Below are 18,546 nucleotides of genomic sequence, written 5' to 3' on the forward strand. Positions count from 1 at the left end.
ACGCCAAACTTCTTCCATACTAAACTTTCTCTTGTACAGCAAGTTGTCTCCTGCTTCAGCAATTGAACAAATGAAAAAAAAAATGTTGCGGTCAATGTACTGCATTAATTATATACAATATAGAAATAATAGTTTATTGCTTATGTGTTGCACAAAGAAAAAAAGAAATTTGTTTGTCATGTAAAAGTTAAAACAAATTTTCTTGTATTTACTGTAACATCTTAAACGTCTGTGATCGAAATTTATTCTTATAGTAAAACCAATATGTTTAAACAGAATAAAAAAATGGTCATTATTGTTTGTTACATAAACTTCCAAAAAAAAATTACGAATACAACTTTATAGGACATCACACACAATTACATAAACTGTCATCATATGATTGCATTTATAATATGACATAATATATCTCTTATTGCACCATAGTAATATAACCTTTTTTTACTTTATCCATTAGATCATTGTTGGTGTCACCACTTTGAGACTCTAACCTGCTTTGTTAACTTTTTTTTGGGTAAAATTTTATCTTTTTGCTGTTGTTCCAATGAGGCCCTCTAATTTATGAGATTAGTGATTCTGAGAAAAAAAAAAGAGAGTCAAATCAAACGAAAAAAAGAAGAAGAGATCTTCCAACGCTTCTTCGATTAGATATACGATTGCTCCATCCCCTTATTTGTCAACTTGGTTTTGGGAATGGGTGAAGCGGACTCCACCATCAATAAAAAAATTAAAATGAATTGCCACCAGAATTAAACTGCAATTAAAAAATACTAATTTTTAAAAATTAGTTTTTAAATTAAATTACTTTTTAAAAATCAATTTTTAAACTGAATTGTTTTTGAAAATTCAATTCATGAACTGAAATTAGATTTTCAAAATCAGTTTATAAATCGAATTGGTTTAAAAAACCGAATTGTTTTTTTTTTATTCTCTTATTTTTTATATATTTTTTCTCTCTATTTTTTTCCTTATTTCTTTTATTTCTTTTTCTCTCTCTTATTTTTACTTTATTTTTATTTTTATTTTTAATTATTTATTATTTTTTAAAATTTGGGGAATTATTTGTGACTTTTTGATCCTTTTACCATTCATTAATTAATTAATAATCATTTTGTCCCTTATTCAAAATTATCTACAAATCTGTCCTTCTTTAATCGATTAACTTGAATATTTAATCGATTAAATAGTCAAAACTGACAAAAATAGTTGTCTTGAAGATTTAATCGGTTAAATCTTCAAGTTAATCGATTAAATCTTCCAACAGACAACAAAGGTCAAATCTCCTCCATAAACAAAAACAGATTCCATGCATATGAAGCAAATCAACAAGTATAGATAACCAAACAAACAAAGAAACCAACAAAAGAAAAACGATTCTTGAAAACTGGATTGATTTACCTGAACTGATTTTGTTACTTTCCTTTTGATAGAATTTATGCGTTAATATTAAAATATTCTTTGAATTAAATTTAAAGTAAATATAAATTTTTTATTTATTTTAGAAGTATTATATTTCTAAAAAGTTAAAGAAATTAGAATAAGAAAATATCAAACAAAATACAGAATTTTTGTGCGTTATACATACATGAGAGAGAGTAGGGTCGAGTCTTGATTGCCCACTAGCTTTCCTCAACTATACAATTTTGAATGGATTGGTTTTCTTGCTTTCTTGTTTTATTGGGTATATTATTTTGCGTACACCCTAAAATTTCAACTTATTTGATTAAATTAATGATACTATTATTTATTTTAGATTGATAACAGGACTTAAAAAAGTGAAAATGATGATTAAATAATGGTTGAAGTGGCTCCATGTCACTTGTTAGACAGGAACATGACTGTGGAATCCCAAGGAGACGGCTTTAGTATATTTACATAGGTTTATCTGGGAATAATTTGTTGCATTAATTTAATAGGTTTTTTTTTTTTTTTTTGAACAATTTAATAGGTTTTTTTTACAAACTACACTAAGTTTGACCAGTCATACACTCTTGATTAAAGTCTGACTAGTCAGACTTAGTGTAATTTGTAAGAAAAAAAGTTTGTCAATATAATCCCTCCCTTCGAAAAATATATAATTATATTATTAAAATTATATTTATTTTTTTACCTTTAATTTCTGAAAAAAAAAATATAGCTTTAATATTATAAATATATACTTTTTAGAATATATAATTATAACTGCTAAAAATATTTTTTTTCCCTAATTTAATTTGGTGAAAATTATATTTACAAACTTTTTGTTTACAAAAAAATAAATTACACTAAATATGACATACTTTAATCAAGAGTGTATGACTGATCATACTTAGTAGGGGTGTTAAATGAACAGGGGTCTTTCAGGGACCTTTGACTCAGCTCGTGAAGGCCTGAGCTTACATGTCTAAAATTGGTTGTTGGAACCATGCTTGTACTTCTATAAAAGCTCATTTAATAAAAAGGCCTCAGGCTCCAATTGAAAAGCTCGGCCTTGGAGCCTCTCAGGCTGAATTAGTATATTAATTTTTACTTTTATTTTATATTTTTTATACTGATTGTCATAGCCCCCTCTCCTTCCTCAATCCATTTCGCCCCATTTTATTGGTTAAACAGACTTTTTAATTGATTTTGTTCTATATTATGTTGTTTGGACATACATTAAATTTATAAATATTTATGGAATTACCAGTGCTGTTGATTATATTTTCTGTTTGGATAAATTTTTGTGGTCTTATTTTTTTTTGAACAGGCTGAATCAGGCTTTTATTTTTTGTAAATAAGTCAGGCCACAAGCCGATAATTATATTCATAACAGGTAACAGGCTTGGTCAGACTGACACATTTATATACAGGCTTAGCCTCTTAAGATCAAAGCTCAGCTCGGCCCGTTAACACCCTTAATACTTAGTGTAATTCATAAAAAAAATTTATAAACAAATACTTTCCTAATTAATTTTGATTACTGTTTTCTGTTGCTAAAGAAATACCTTGCCATAATTCAAAACAGCGAGCATCTATGGGCGTATCTAATTAATTAAAGGGCTTTGTTTTTCTACTGTAGCCGAAGATAATCAAATTTTCTTGCACATGGAAGTAAGTTGGGTCCCACTAATTTTTGTGAAAAAAATAAATAAAAAAGATTAAGCACACTTTACAAACTGAGAGTGACATAAAATAAACAAATTACTGCATAAGAATACATTTTGCCCTAATTAAATAACAGTAATTATTTCAACCTGGTAACTGTTGGTTGTTTTATTACCAATAAATATGACTGAAAGATCTAAGTTCTGACTGTCTTAAGTATCAAAGTCAATCCGTATATGTTTCTCATTGGACCCCCAATTTGAAAGTTGTTGGAATATCAGGTACAGAAGTTGTTGAGATTCCAATACTGGAAATGAAATGGTAGACCTACGATCACGCTAACTTCGCTAATGTTATCATTGGATGTTTTAAAAGTAACGAGGAAGGGATGGAACGAAGAATAAAAGGGAGTTAATTTCTCTTCCATAAATGTTTATATTTCCCTGTTTGGGATTTACAGTTAATTAACTGTTCTACTCCCTCATTTAATTTTAAATAAATTACTTTCGCCCTTTAGTCTTTATCTTTTAATTCAGGGAAAAAATATCGTGTCTTTTATATATTGTAATTTTTTATACATTTAATCTAGTTATAATCAAGATTTCTCAATCATTTCATTTCCGAGCTGAGAAGTAAGTACAAGTTTGGATCCTGAACCGATGGTTAGATTCACCAAATATGATGGATAAAGGCCCGTCATATACGATCATATTACTTCGGCCCTTTTGTTGCCCTTATACTTGAAAGCAGCCAACAGAAAAACCTCAACAAAATTCATTGACTAGAGCATATTATTGTATATGGGCCAAGCCCAATAGCAGACCACTTTTAACAATCCATTCGCATTACCCCACTCCAAAAATTTCCCACATCTTTTTTTTTGTTACATAATTTCCCATATCTTTTGATATTACAGCAGTAGGAGTATATATTTTTTGAGAAAAATATTTATCCTTATAAACGATATAATTTTGTGTCATTTTAAATTCTAATCGGTTAGGATTTATTGAGTCAAACATATTAATTAATTAGTAATTCACAATAAAATTCAATAAATTCTAATCGTTGATTGATAAAAATCAACGGTTAGGATCTAAAATGATACAAAGTTATATCCTTTAAAAAAAATAAACATTTTTTCCATATTCTTTTACTAAAAATAAAAAAGGTAGCGATTTAAGGGAGAATAAATATAAAAGGAAGGATAAAATGAAAAGGTTAAATATATTATTTTTTTCATTTTTGACAAAGAATGTACTGAGTCTTAGGATAAGAAAAAGGAAAATTGCAGATTGTGAGCAAAAATTTAAAGTGAATGCCAAAACTTCATTGTTATTATTTTTTTTTTACGAATGCTCGGATGAGCATTTTTTATTGGAAATATAATTTTTAAATTTTTTATTATTATATTTTAGTGTTTTTGGATATTAAAAAAACTGAATCATTTGAAATAAATAAACACAATCATATTAATTACAAAACCCCAAAAGATATAAAAGATAACTATACACTTGGTGGAGCACCACATGGTTTAGTTCCTATCTTATCTGAAAGAGCCAAATATAACATTAATTAACAATAGTAAAGGTCACGTATGAAAGACTGCATTCAGCATCATTAGAAGAAATGAAAATGCTTTTCTGGGAATCTTCTTTATAAAACCCTCATGTGTATATAACCTTTGGAGATTGGAGGATACAATTTATAAAAAACAGATTCACACAACGCTACAAAGAAGAATATGCCGAAATGAAATCAATATGGGCTTGATCACAAGCCAGTATCTCCTCAATTGCAGGAGGAAACACATGCAGACAAGAATCCCTAGCCACTCCTATAAACATCATAAACATATGACTTTATAACACTTTAAGATTTTGGATTGAATTGATTTTAAAAGATATCGTTGTAAGGCCTGTGGGCACCAACAGATTGAAGAGACCAAATGAAAATTCGGGTGCAATCTAATTGAATATTTCCACATCAATATTCGTATACTATTTTGTACTTTCTTTAATCAAAAGATAAAGATGATATATGAAAATGTGTGTGCTTTTTCTATTTTTTTTTTCTTTTTTCTTTTTTAAAAAAGCGGTAGAAAAATAGTGTTATGAGAATAATGTGCAAGTAATATTATTGAAATCTTATCTCATCCACTAAACTATGAATTCTCCTAATCCAATGAGTTTCTATGTTCCTTTGACAGATTCAAATGTTCATTGCAATCTCTTTTGAAAATGAACTTGCCGGCTTTCACACTAACAAATTGATAGCTGCTAAGGCCCCGGTTCAAGATTCTTTTGGGAAGCAGCCAATAATCACTTTTGAAGTCGTTTCTTTTGGTCAATTAAACAATTAGAATTAAAATTGAAATCAGTCTACTAAAAAAAATTGAAATCAGAGACGAGCCAGTAAACCACATTGATTGTAACGTTAACGTAAGCGTTGTTGGAAGGATGAGAGCCAAATTTATTTGTGCAACTTGGTGAATTGTAATTATCGTTTATTGGATAATGTTATATCATCGGCTTGCAAATGAAAACGACTTATGTTCCTAAAACAGTGACATCGTTTTCTCCCCCCTTTGAAACGTTAGTTCCTTGGCTTCATGTCTTTGTTCACACATGAGAAATATGTTTTTTCTTCAAATTGAACTACAAACATTGTCGTCAAAAGGGTCAAAGGCGGCTAACTTGCTGCTAAAGAAAATATATAAATAGTTATATATAATCAATGATCAACGTTAGGTTACAGAAATAACAAGTTTGGCTATAATATTATAATTCTACATGCATGGTAGGGTAAATATCTAAAAATAATAGTCTAAAACTTTCGAAAATAATAATTAATGACTTTTTTTTTCGGTAAACAATTACAATGACTTTATTAAACAATGCATGTTTTCAACTCCCTAAACACTTGTCTCTAATTAAGCGATATTCAGATCCAATTATATGATAGATTAGATAGCATAACTTTAATATAATATTGATCAATACATATATTTTTTGGTTTCTTTTCTATGATCAGCCCACTCATTAATAATAAGTGCTCTCTCTCTCTCTCTCTCTCTCTCTCTCTCTCTCTCTCTCTCTCTATTTTTCTAAAAATAAAAAAATGAGAGACAAATAATTCTAGCTAATGTATAGGCCATCAATTCAAGGGATCACACAGGCTTGGCAGGCTCAATAGCTTTAATTTTATTTCTTTCTTTTTCTTATGCAAACAAGTTGAATATATTCAAAGGTGCCGAATCTTGTCTTTAAGCAATGTAACTAATCCTGCCGGCCGGCGCCGGCTATTACATAAATTAATAGCACAAACCCGTAACTCTTTAAGTAAAACATAGGATTATAGGATTTAGATCCTGTATCCATCTATCCATCAAAAGAGATTTCTAGCTCTTATTTATTAACAACACACACACATATATACATATAGGGTTTTCGTTTTATCCTTTAACATAACACAACAAACTTTTCTACCCTCACAACATTTTGTGGAGCCCACACTTTTTAAAACAAAAAAATAAATAAAAAATTAAGGCACGCAAAACGAATCTCTATAACATTACACAATCACTTTTCCTACAACATAACTCTTATAAAATCCATATATATATTGAAAAAATATTTTTACAGCCACTTTAAACAAGATTATCTACAACTACCATAAAAACTACATTATTTCGATTAATGAAAAGTGTTTCTGTAATTTTAGGGGAATTAATGAAGAGTGTTTCTGTAATTTTATTTATTATTTTATCGTATACATTTTACTGAAACACCTTTCGTTAATTCACCTAAAATTATAGAAACACACACACACACACATATATATATATATATATATATATATATATATATATATATATGCTCCTTTATTTGCTAGAATGCCAATTAATGTTTGTTACAAAAGTATATAATAATCTCTGATTAAAATATAAACTCCATATATGTATATATTATTCCTTAGAGGTATCGTACAATATTTATTTCAGGGTATAAACTTTATTTCATGCTTTTATTCCCAACTTTATGGAGGGTATCTCATGAGCATGCATACGCGTGTTATATTTGCGGTTGCCAGAAATAGAAAGATCACCTAGCTGCCCTCGAACATTCTCCTTGGAATAGAAGATAATCGGTGAGATGCTGATGTTAGTTAAGAACTTGTTCAGAAAAAGTATTATAACATGTGCATGCTTGGCTGATGATTCATATATACATATAAGGAAAAATATTTCTCAGCTTAAGATAAGTTTATCTCCGGCTATCCCAAAACTACGTCATTTTATTTATTTATTTTCTTATATTAATTGATTCACATTTAAATGATTATGATTCCTTTTTTTTCTCTCTTCCTTTATCACCATTAATACATTTTTGTACGGTTATGATTTAGTAGCTGGAGATAAGATTATTTCAAGCAGCTTAAGAAACGATAAGCTCTATATATATTAGATTTACTTTTATCCTTATCAACTATTATACTCTACTTTATTTATATATAAAAGAATAGGAATCATAACAAATAAATACTAAATTATAACATATAATAGGTAAATCATTTCTGCAGCTGAGGCAGAAATTTTTTTCTACTTCAAACACAAAATTCAAAGAGCGAGAGTGATTTTTGTGTCTGAAATTTTTCTACCTTCCAAAAATGATTCACCCATATATAACACGCAAAAAGATTTCCCCGTAAGCCTATTTTTAGTCAAAACTTCCCACAAAAAATATAAATTTTTTTAGTCATTTCTGGAGGTTCTATTGTTGGCGTTTCATTTTTTTTTAAACAAGGTCTTCATCTCTGGCTCACTCACTGTTGAGATGATAGATCGATTGATTGGTTTTTGGCTTGATATATGTCTTATATATTAACTGATCGATAATGAATGAGAGTTAAGATAATAATATGTCTTATATATTTTCTGTATATATAAAACAATAGGAACATAACAACTTAAGTCTATTAATTATAATATATAATTAGAAAAAAATTTAAGTTCCCTTGCATTATTATATATTTTCAGTCAACACTTTCCACCAAAAATATAATTTTTTTAGTCACTTCTGGCAAGAGTTTCCTTCATTTGTTTTTAATTCCGTCTTCATCACTCAGAATTGAGATGATGGATGGATCGATCAATCGACTGGTTTTTGGCTGGATATATGTCTTATATATTAACTGATCGATGATGAATGAGAGTTAAGATAATAATCAATTGATATCATTCTCATAGCTTTTAACTTTTAATGATTAAGTTTTTGCCAAGTTGATGATCATATAACATTAGTTTAATTTGTTACTTACCAAAAAAAAAATTAGTTTTGTTGATGAAAAAAAAAATTCTTTTATCACATTACCAAAAATTAATAATGAGATTTTTTTTATTAATTTAATGCAACATAAGACTAATGACATGTTAACATTAATATAATAAAATATTTTATTTTATTAGTTTTAAAAGTTAATAAATAGTGATAGCGTTGTAATTAAAATTGAGAGAACAAAAATTGAACTTCACTCAAACTTTTTAGTGTCTAAAACTTTAATCAAACTAAACTGGAAAAAGTACAATAAGTGTAACTTAAAATTTAATTTAATAAGTTTAACTTAAAATTTAATTTTAGTTCTTTTTATATAAAATATTTGTACATTAAAATATAATCTTGTATTGATGATAGTGTCAAATGCACATATTGTTTTCATATGCAAAAGTACGGTAAATATCATTGTAAATGCTTTAAAATATAACACATTTTGTCATTTGCAAAAGATTTTCAAGTTCTTATGATTTGATGTGTTACTGATGATAAGTGTCAAAGACACTATATTTTTAATATTAAAATAACTTTAAATATTGATTAATATGATTATTGATATAGTGTTAATTAATAAATCTAAAAGATATTAAAGTACCAACAACTTGATAAGATTCTAGTCCCTTTTCATATTGTTTTAGGTTGTTTTAGGTTTAATGTAACAAATCACTAATCTAATAGAAAAGGATGTTGAGATCAGTTGCAAAGGATAAAGATAAAAAAAAACAAAGAATTAATAAAAATTAATCCTCAGCAAGCCTAGTCCAAATTAAAAAGTTGATTTTTATTTATATAAAAATGCACGTTAAGGCTAATTCCAGAAATTCAAGAGACGAGGCAGAGGAGCACATTCAGAAGGCAGAGGAGCGGAGGAACGGTCAAAGCTTCACCATAGAGATCGGATTTTATTTTTCTTTTATGAATTTTAGTTTCTTTTCATCTATTGTTCTTGTTTTCCTGACTATGTCAGACTAATTTTCTTTAAGTAGTTAGGGCAAGACGGAATCAATGGGTTCTTAAACGTTGTTTTGCCTTTCTTATGATTTGTATTCTTGATTTAAAGTTATGCAATTAATCTGCTTTAAATTCCTAGTGTCGTTTATGATCTGGCAAATCTTGAATGGGAATTAGAATCTTGCATGACAATAGGGATGTTGGTGTTTTAATTCCGATTGGTTAATTGCTAGAATTTGTATGATCTAGGGATAGACTTATGAATTCTATAACTGTAAAGTTCTTGCGTTAATGCTTGCTTTATGAAAAAGTACTAAGAGATTAGGCTTTTGAGTGAAGTAAAGGATCAGATTACCAAGGGATTGAGATCTAACCAAATATAGAAAAAAATTGTTAATAACTTGATCTTGAGTGCTAATTATAAGAATAGGTAAACTCGTTATGAAAATATTGGGGAAGTTGAATCCTAACTACGTCTTTTATTAAAACTTAAAATCAATTTTGTAGCATTATTAGTTTCTGAATTTAATTTCTTAAATATTGAAAACTAAAAATAAGTTTAAAAATTCTGTTTTAATTAAATTAAAATATTCTCAAGAAAACCTTTCACGATCGATCCAACTTTAATTGAATAGGTAAATTAGTGATTGGACATCAGTCTTCGTGGGATCGACAACTTATTCTTATCACTTTATTACTTATATGACCGATGTACTTGCCGAAGTCGCAACAACTGACTTTAAAGTATATTGGTTTCAGGTTTATATTGATAAATCATAGCATTGATAGATCAAGCAAGCCGGAGAAAGTTAAGACTAAAGCCAAGCGAAAGTCCAAGGAGTGATTTCACGTTACATCTCGCTCATTAACAGCAAATTTCGCAAGTCTGCTCGCTCGAGCGAGCTGGTTCATTTATCTCGTCAATTTGCTCGAACAAGCAGGCAAACCAGCGAGCAACGTCTAGAAAAAATGCCCATGAATATTTTCATTAAGGGGGCATCTAAGGTTGATTTTACACATTCCTTGTTTGGCAAGAGACCTCGGACGAAGTAGAGGAGCAGTTCTGAAGTAGAGGAGCGGATGAAACGATCAAAGCTTCACCATGGAGACTGGATTTTAAGTTTCTTTTATGGATTATAATTTTCTTTCATCTATGGTTATTGTTTTTATAAACATGTTAGGGTAGATTTCTTTATATAGTTAGGTTGAGATGGAACCAATAGGTTCCTAACACTATTTTATGCTTTCTTGTAGTTAATATTTATGTTTCACGTTATGCATTTAATCTATTTTAATTTCTAAATTTGCGATCTGGCCAATTATGATGGACACTAGACTCTTGTATGGCCAATTATGATTCCGATTGATTAATTGCTAGGGTTTGTATGATTTAGACATAGAGTTCATTTTTTGTGCTCCCTTTCCAAATATAGTTTTAATGAGACTTGACTGAAAAGCCTGTGAGCTACCCTGATATATTATTATAATAAATAATGAGATTAGACATGGAATTATGTCATTTTTGTCAAAATTACAATGTTTTATACTGAGAGAAAGGGATGCATAATGGAAATCAAGGGGGCGAGTGAGATTTTTTTTTAATTTAAATATTAAATAAAAATACTCATTTTAACTAAAATAACCTTTCTTTAAAAGGACAAATATTTTTCTAATAAATAACATATTTTTATGTCATTAATTCATTAACCCTACTTTTTAACCCTATTTTTTACTATTGTCTACTGATATTCTCTCACGGTCACAGTTCAACAAACAATTTCTCTGACTATTTGTCACTCATTTTCTCCCTTGATAACTTACAAAATTTGATGCATTTATTATCTCAACATTTGGACGTATGTGAGTTTGGAAAAAATACATTTTATAATTATAAACGAGCCAAACTCAAGCTAAGCCTTTAACTTTTTTCAAACAAGCCAAGCTAAGCTTAGAATTTAGCTCGTACCAAATTAATGGGCCAAGCCAAGCTCAAAATTTTTTCATAGGCTTGGCTCGTTTAAGCTAAAGCTTGGCTTGGCCTAGCTTATTTACACCCCTAATTGGGAGCGAATTTAGAAGGAAGGAGGGGGTATAAATGGGAAAAAATATTTCCGTTCTTTTTTTGTGAAGGACCACCAAACAGTATTGTGCTCCTAGAGCACATTAAAAAAATCCCTAGACATAAGCTTACAAAATCTATTACTTTATGGTTCTTGCTTTTAATGCTTACTCTAGGATAAACTTCTAAGGCATTAGGGTTTTGAATGAAGTATATGACTAAATTACTAAGGGATATTTTTTTGGGGGGAAGGGGGTTTAATTAATTTAGAAAGAATCGTTGATAACTCAATTTTGAATATTGATTGCATTGAAGGGTAGATTTGTTAGGAAAACATTGGAAAAATCGAAGCCCTAGCTACGCTCTCGCATATTAATTTTCAACTCGTTGTTATTCCGTTCTTGTTTTTGTTCTTGTTCTTAGTCTTGAAAATCAAAAATATTGTTTTTAAATTTCTTTTTTATTAAACCAACATCATATTCTCAAAAACTCCCAAGATCGATCCAACTTTGGTTATATAAATATGTTATTGTTTGATTAATCAATCATAGTGGGAATGACAACCTACCATTTTCACTATATTACTAATACGACTGATGCACTTGCCATGTTTGCAACAATTGACACTTTATTTAATAATTTTGACTGTATGTATAACTTGAGGTGTCAAACTTATTAAATAATACTACTTGCAATGACAGAGCTCAAAAAGTTTATGGGTTTAGTGAGTGTTCTTTAGGATACAAGTTATGTCCTTTTAGCATTTTTAACTATGCATTATTGGGAATGCATAGTTATAATATTAAAGTTACTTTTTTTTCTTTCTTTAGAATAGGATTGGCAAAACGGGCCAACCCGGCCCGACCCGAACCGCTTGCAACCTGAAAAAATGAGCCGGGTTAGGGTTGACTCAAAAAAAAATGAGCCAGAAAACTCAACTCAACCCGACCCGAGTCGGGTTAGGGTTGGCTCACGAATTGGCTCAAAAAAATGGGAAAGAGTTTGGATCTTAAACTTGAGTCGTTCCAATTCGATCCAAGAGTTCTGGAATCGTTGAAGACTTTTCTCTATCTGAATAAACATGTGTGGTAAGCCGCATCAAGAAATTCATCGTGTTTTCTTTCTCGATTTGCAAAAATTCCAAAATGGTAATAATAATCTTAATCCAAAACTAAGATAATAATGAAATAGAAAAGTGAATAATAAAATAGGGATCTATAGTGTATGGGATTTGAGGAATACCTGATGTGATGAAGGATCAAGGACAAGAGGATTTCGAGAATTTTAGTTGCGACTAACCTCCACTTCAATCTCGATCTGATTATGCTCAACAACACTACCATCAACATGTGTTTTGGTATTTGATTTTGTTTATTTGTTTTTGTTTTTTTTTTTTTTTTAAAAGTAATCCGCGAGTTGACCTGTTTGACCCGTGGGTTGGCTCGAGCTGACTCAAGCTGTTAGCTCATCTTTACCCACCAAACCTGGCTCATTTTTATGCGGGTTACGAGCCAACCCAACGAGTTGGCTTATTTTTGCCATCCCTGCTTTAGAAGTTGTCTGCTGACATGAAAAGTAAAAAATGTACAACTTTAATATTATAATTATACATTCCCGTGAATATATAGTTAAAAACTGCTAAAAAGAATTTTCCCAAGGTTTACAAGGGATAATGGCAGAAAAGTTCACACTAATTTAAATATATATATATATAGGCTTTTTGACTTTTTGTCCCTTATTAATTAATTAATAATCATTTTGACCTTATTGAAAACTATCTACCAATCCGCCCCCTCTTTAATCGATTAACTTGAATATTTAATCGATTAAATGGTCAAAACTGACAAAAATAGTGGACTTGAAGATTTAATCGATTAAAATCCCTCTTAATCGATTAAATCTCACAAACATCAATAGTTTTCATCAAATTGGAAGATAGTTTTTAGCGAGCAGAACTATCTCGTAAACGACAAAGCTATGAGGGTTGAACACCATAAGGCAGCTGAAAACATATAATATAAGGTTAGATTCAAATTGACTCTACATTAAAACTTAAACATAAAAAGCATCAATAGTAAAATTCGCAAATTAAAAAAAAAAAGTTGACAGGATTAACTCAGAGAATCTATTCTTAGAATCTTATAAGAAACAAACCATCTAAGTACTGCCTCCCTGAATGTCTTCCCAACATCAATCAATATATAGGTGTGATTACCGTTGCTTTCACAATAATCAATTAGAAGTGAAGTATTGCACCTGTAAAGCCATAAAGTGTTAAGATATCTACACACATCATGACACAAAATCAAGAGTAACAACAAAACTATGGACCATTCCATTTTTCTTTCTTCCCTTTTTGTGAATCGCTCAAATACTGATCTTGAAGCCCTTTCTTCTGCTAAGCTGTTGGATGCGTTGTCGTTTACGAAATAATACAAGGCAAAATGAAAGATCACCTGTAATTAGGGTTCTGCTCGGGTGGGAGAGACAATGACTGAACACAGACGGGACAAGGAGGATTCAGAGATTTAAATAGGGTTCTGCTTGGGAGATTTAATCGATTAAATAGGGAGATTTAATTGATTAAATCCCGAGTCAACCATTTTTGTGTGTTTTGACCATTTAATCGATTAAATATTCAAATTAATCGATTAAATAGGGGCAGATTGGTAGATAGTTTTCAATAAGGGGCAAAATGGTTATTAAGTAATTAATGAGGGACAAAATGGTCAAAAAGCCTATATATATATGTGTGTATGGGGCAGGATCATCTTACACCGGTGTAAGAATAATAAATCTTACACCAAATCTTAACCATTGATTTTCTGCATCTAACGGTTAAGATTTATTAGGTCTCACTCATTAATTAATTTTTAATTCTCAATAAATCTCAACCGTTTGATGCACGGAAATCAACGGTTAAGATTTGGTGTAAAATTTATTATTCTTACACCGGTGTAAGTTGATCCTATCCCGATATATATATATATATATATATATATATATATATATATATATATATATATATATATGGGGAAGGATATTGTGACAACCAAGTTGTGTCACTACCAAGTGACTACCAATTAATCTCATCGTTAGATCGATTATGTTGATCCAACGGTTATATTTATTTTCATCTTTGTATGGTTATGATTTCTCATATTTAAAGTGAAAGCATTAAATATGGGAAACCATAACCATACAAAGGTGGAAATAAATATAAAGTATTAAATTTGGAAAATCATGACCATACAAAGATGGAAATAAATATAACCGTTGGATCAACATAATCGATCTAACGGTGAGATTAATTGGTAATCACTTGGTAGTAACACAACTTGGTTGTCACAATATCCTTCCCCTATATATATGGGGTTTACATTTCTGTAGCTGTTGTACGTGCATCAATCAAATTCTTCCCATATACAAAGGAGTTGATCTACAGTAAGCCTAATACGACGTTGTTTTGGGGCGAAAATCATGGTATTTTTGTAATTTTAATTTATTCCAGGATTATAATAGTCTTTGTATTTATAATTTTTTAAGATTTCAATACCAAAATGACGTTATTTTGAAAATAAATGCAGATAACTTATCTGCAGAAACATTTTTTCATATATATATATATATATATTGAGTTTGTATATAACCCGATTGAGTTTGTATATAACCAGATTTGAAGAACACTATCAATTTTCTTTGTATTTTAGAAATAATAAGGACGAAAACTCAAAAGTTGAGTTTGAGGGAGACAAACTTATGTTATATTATCTTTTTCTTAAGTCTGAATTAAATTTAAGAATAAAGTTTAATGAATTAATTCTTCCTTGCTTCGCTTATAAGTGTATAACTTTTTTAGATTTTTTTTTTTTCCGTATGAATCCATATAAACTGGCTGATGCCCCTTGTCGATACATTGGTTTTTAAATAAGAGCGGGCATATGAAGTGTGCCAGAGTTTTGTGGGGATGGAATGGAAATTTAGATTGTTATACTGTATTATCTTATTTTTTTGTCCGTCTGATTCTTTCTACGGTATCGTTTAAAGAATGAAAATATATATTCTTAACAAGTTTTTCATAATGCTGTCGTAATTACTTAAAATAAAATATAAAATAACAATGTAAAAACATTTATAAATGTTTTACAAATTTTAAAAATATTCAATATTTTTAAAACAATTAAAAAATATTAAACTGGTTTATTAGAAATATATAAACTTATTCATCATCAAAATATAAGAAACGGGAAACTGAGCCTTCATGAATTGGCACGACTGCACGACCCTAGTGCCGCTGTATTGTCTCGCAGAAATTCAGAGTCATTATTTTTAGGGTTTTATTTGGGTTTTTTTTTACCCTTTTGTCCTTAATTAATTAATTAATAATTATTTTGTCCCTTATCCAAAATTATCTATCAATCTGCTCCTCTTTAATCGATTACCTTGAAGATTTAATCGATTAAATGGTCAAAATTAGAAAAAAATGGTTGACTTGAAGATTTAATCGATTAAATCTCCCTCTTAATCGATTAAATATCCCTCTTAATTGATTTAATCGATTAAAACTTATATTTAATCGATTAAATATCCCAAATGAGCGTGAAATCATATATTGAAAGAGACAAACACGGTATTGGAGGTTATTTGAATTTTGAATTTAATGTAATTGGAGTTGATTGCAATTTGTATTTAATAGGAGCTGATTGCGTCCTATTAAACACAAAACGCAATCAGCTCCTATTAAATACAAAACGCAATCAGCTCCTATTAAATACAAATCACAATCAACTCTTATTACATTAAATTCAAAATTCAAAATTCAAAATTCAAATAACCTACAATACACGGAAAACTGATTGAAGATTCTGCTAAGTATTTTTATGATGAATATGCAAGACGGGAAGGGTTCGTTGTTCGCCTTGGTCGCTGTCATCGTTCCGAGGTTGACAATAGGATCACTTCGCTCCATTTTTCATGTAATAAGCAAGGTTTTCATTTCAGAGGTAGAAATGGAGACAGACCTGTTCATGTAAATCAATTCAGTTTCCAAGAATCGTTTTTCTTTTTGTGCTATTGCTAAATCAAACCATTAACAATGTTTGCATTTGCTTATCATATTTTAAAACCTAATAGGTTGGCCTACTATATCAAAAGGAAAGTAACAAAATTAGTTCATGTAAATCAATCCAGTTTTCAAGAATCGTTTTTCTTTTGTTGGTTTCTTTGTTTGTTTGGTTATCTATGCTTGTTGATTTGCTTCATATGCATGGAATCTGTTTTTGTTTATGGAGGAGATTTGACCTTTGTTGCCTGTTGGGAGATTTAATTGATTAACTTCAAGATTTAATCGATTAAATCTTCAAGTCAACCATTTTTGTCAGTTTTGACCATTTAGTCAATTAAATCTTCAAGTTAATCGATTAAAGAGGGACAGATTTGTAAATAGTTTTGAATAAAGGAAAAAATGGTTATTAATTAATTAATGAAGGGTAAAAGGGTCAAAAAGCCATTTTATTTGTCTTATGTTATGTTATGTTGCTACATAAATTTTGATTTTGCAACTGACCCAAAGATATTCGTGTCTCATTTTTTTTTTTTAAAAAAGAATAGATCCTACAATAATTGTCCCTATAGCATAAGATAAAAATATTCAACAACATGAGACAAATAAAGTCCTTATTTCTATCACTTGAACGGAGTAAGGGGGTGTTTGGTATGAGTATTTTGTGTCGAATGATAAGAAAGTGGGTGGAGAATATTTTTTAGCCATGTTTGTTATAAAGAAACTTAAAAAAAGCCAAGGAAAAAAAATTACTAGTGATTCAAGTTTTGTACTAAATACAACTAAAAAATTATACCCCACAACACATGGTATTTTTTTATCCATGAAATCAGAATCTGGTTTTAATGATTTGAGACCAAAATTGTTGGGATATTCAAGTGTGATGAGTCCCACATTGGTTGGTAATGGGCTGAGTGAAGAGTATATAAGTGGAAGGGACCCATGAACCCAATGCCTTAAGGTTTTGGGTTGAGATATGGTGTCGTATTCACTTGCTACGGTTGGTGTAGCCTTAGCTCATTGGTGGTGGCCCCCCGCCACGGGCTTCCCCGGGACCTGCCTGACATTGGTATCAGAGCCGGGTTGGGCTCGAGCTAGCCAGGTGATTGGCTAGGAGGCGGGTCGAGTACTTTGCGCTTGGGGTACTCGGTTGAGGGGGAGCATACCAATGGTGGGTTTCACACTTGAGGGGGAGATTGTTGGGATATTCAAGTGTGATGAGTCCCACATTGGTTGGTAATGGGCTAAGTGAAGAGTATATAAGTGGAAGGGACCCATGAACCCAATGCCTTAAGGTTTTGGGTTGAGACATGGTGTCGGATCCACTTGCTACGGTTGGTGTAGCCTTAGCTCATTGGTGGTGGCCCTCCGCCACGGGCTTCCCCTGGAACCGCCTGACATAGTATCAGAGCCGGGTTGGGCTCGAGCTAGCCTGATGATTGGCTAGGAGGCGGGTCGAGTACTTTGCGCTTGGGGTACTCGGTTGAGGGGGAGTATACCTATGGTGGGTTTCACACTTGAGGGGGAGATTGTTGGGATATTCAAGTGTGATGAGTCCCACATTGGTTGGTAATGAGCTAAGTGAATAGTATATAAGTGGAAGGGACCCGTGAACCCAATGCCTTAAGGTTTTGGGTTGAGACATGGTGTCAGATCCACTTGCTACGGTTTGTGTAGCCTTAGCTCATTGGTGGTGGCCCCCCGCCACGGGCTTCCCCCTGGACCCGCCTGACATAGAGGTGCAACACGAGGATTTCCCAGGAGGTCACCCATCCTAGTACTACTCTCGCCTAAGCACGCTTAACTGCGGAGTTCTGATGGGATCCGATGCATTAGTGCTGACATCCTCTCTAGATCAATTTCGTAGTTTTCTCTATGCACAGAAAAAACCCAAATCGCGAAACCTCAATATGTCACTGGAACCCTGGTCGCAGAATCAAAGCTCTTGATACCAAATGTTGTGTTCGCTGCCCAATTCTTGGGAGCACATCATTGAGTCAATTGGTACTGGTGTTAATAAACTGTTGTTCGAGACGATTTTTGCTGCCTTATTGTCTGAGGAGATGAGAATGGTAGGT

At 30.9% G+C, this 18,546-nt stretch overlaps 1 pseudogene; it reads right to left on the bottom strand.

Annotated features, from left to right (window-relative positions):
• Positions 1 to 18,204: 18,204 nt before the first annotated feature.
• On the bottom strand, positions 18,205 to 18,323 carry LOC133302158 (5S ribosomal RNA; annotated as a pseudogene).
• Positions 18,324 to 18,546: the final 223 nt, after the last annotated feature.

Source organism: Gastrolobium bilobum, unplaced genomic scaffold (genome assembly GCF_033153095.1).
Source record: "Gastrolobium bilobum isolate Gb01-03AN ecotype WA unplaced genomic scaffold, APGP_CSIRO_Gbil_v1 utg5726, whole genome shotgun sequence".
Classification (NCBI taxonomy): domain Eukaryota; kingdom Viridiplantae; phylum Streptophyta; class Magnoliopsida; order Fabales; family Fabaceae; genus Gastrolobium; species Gastrolobium bilobum.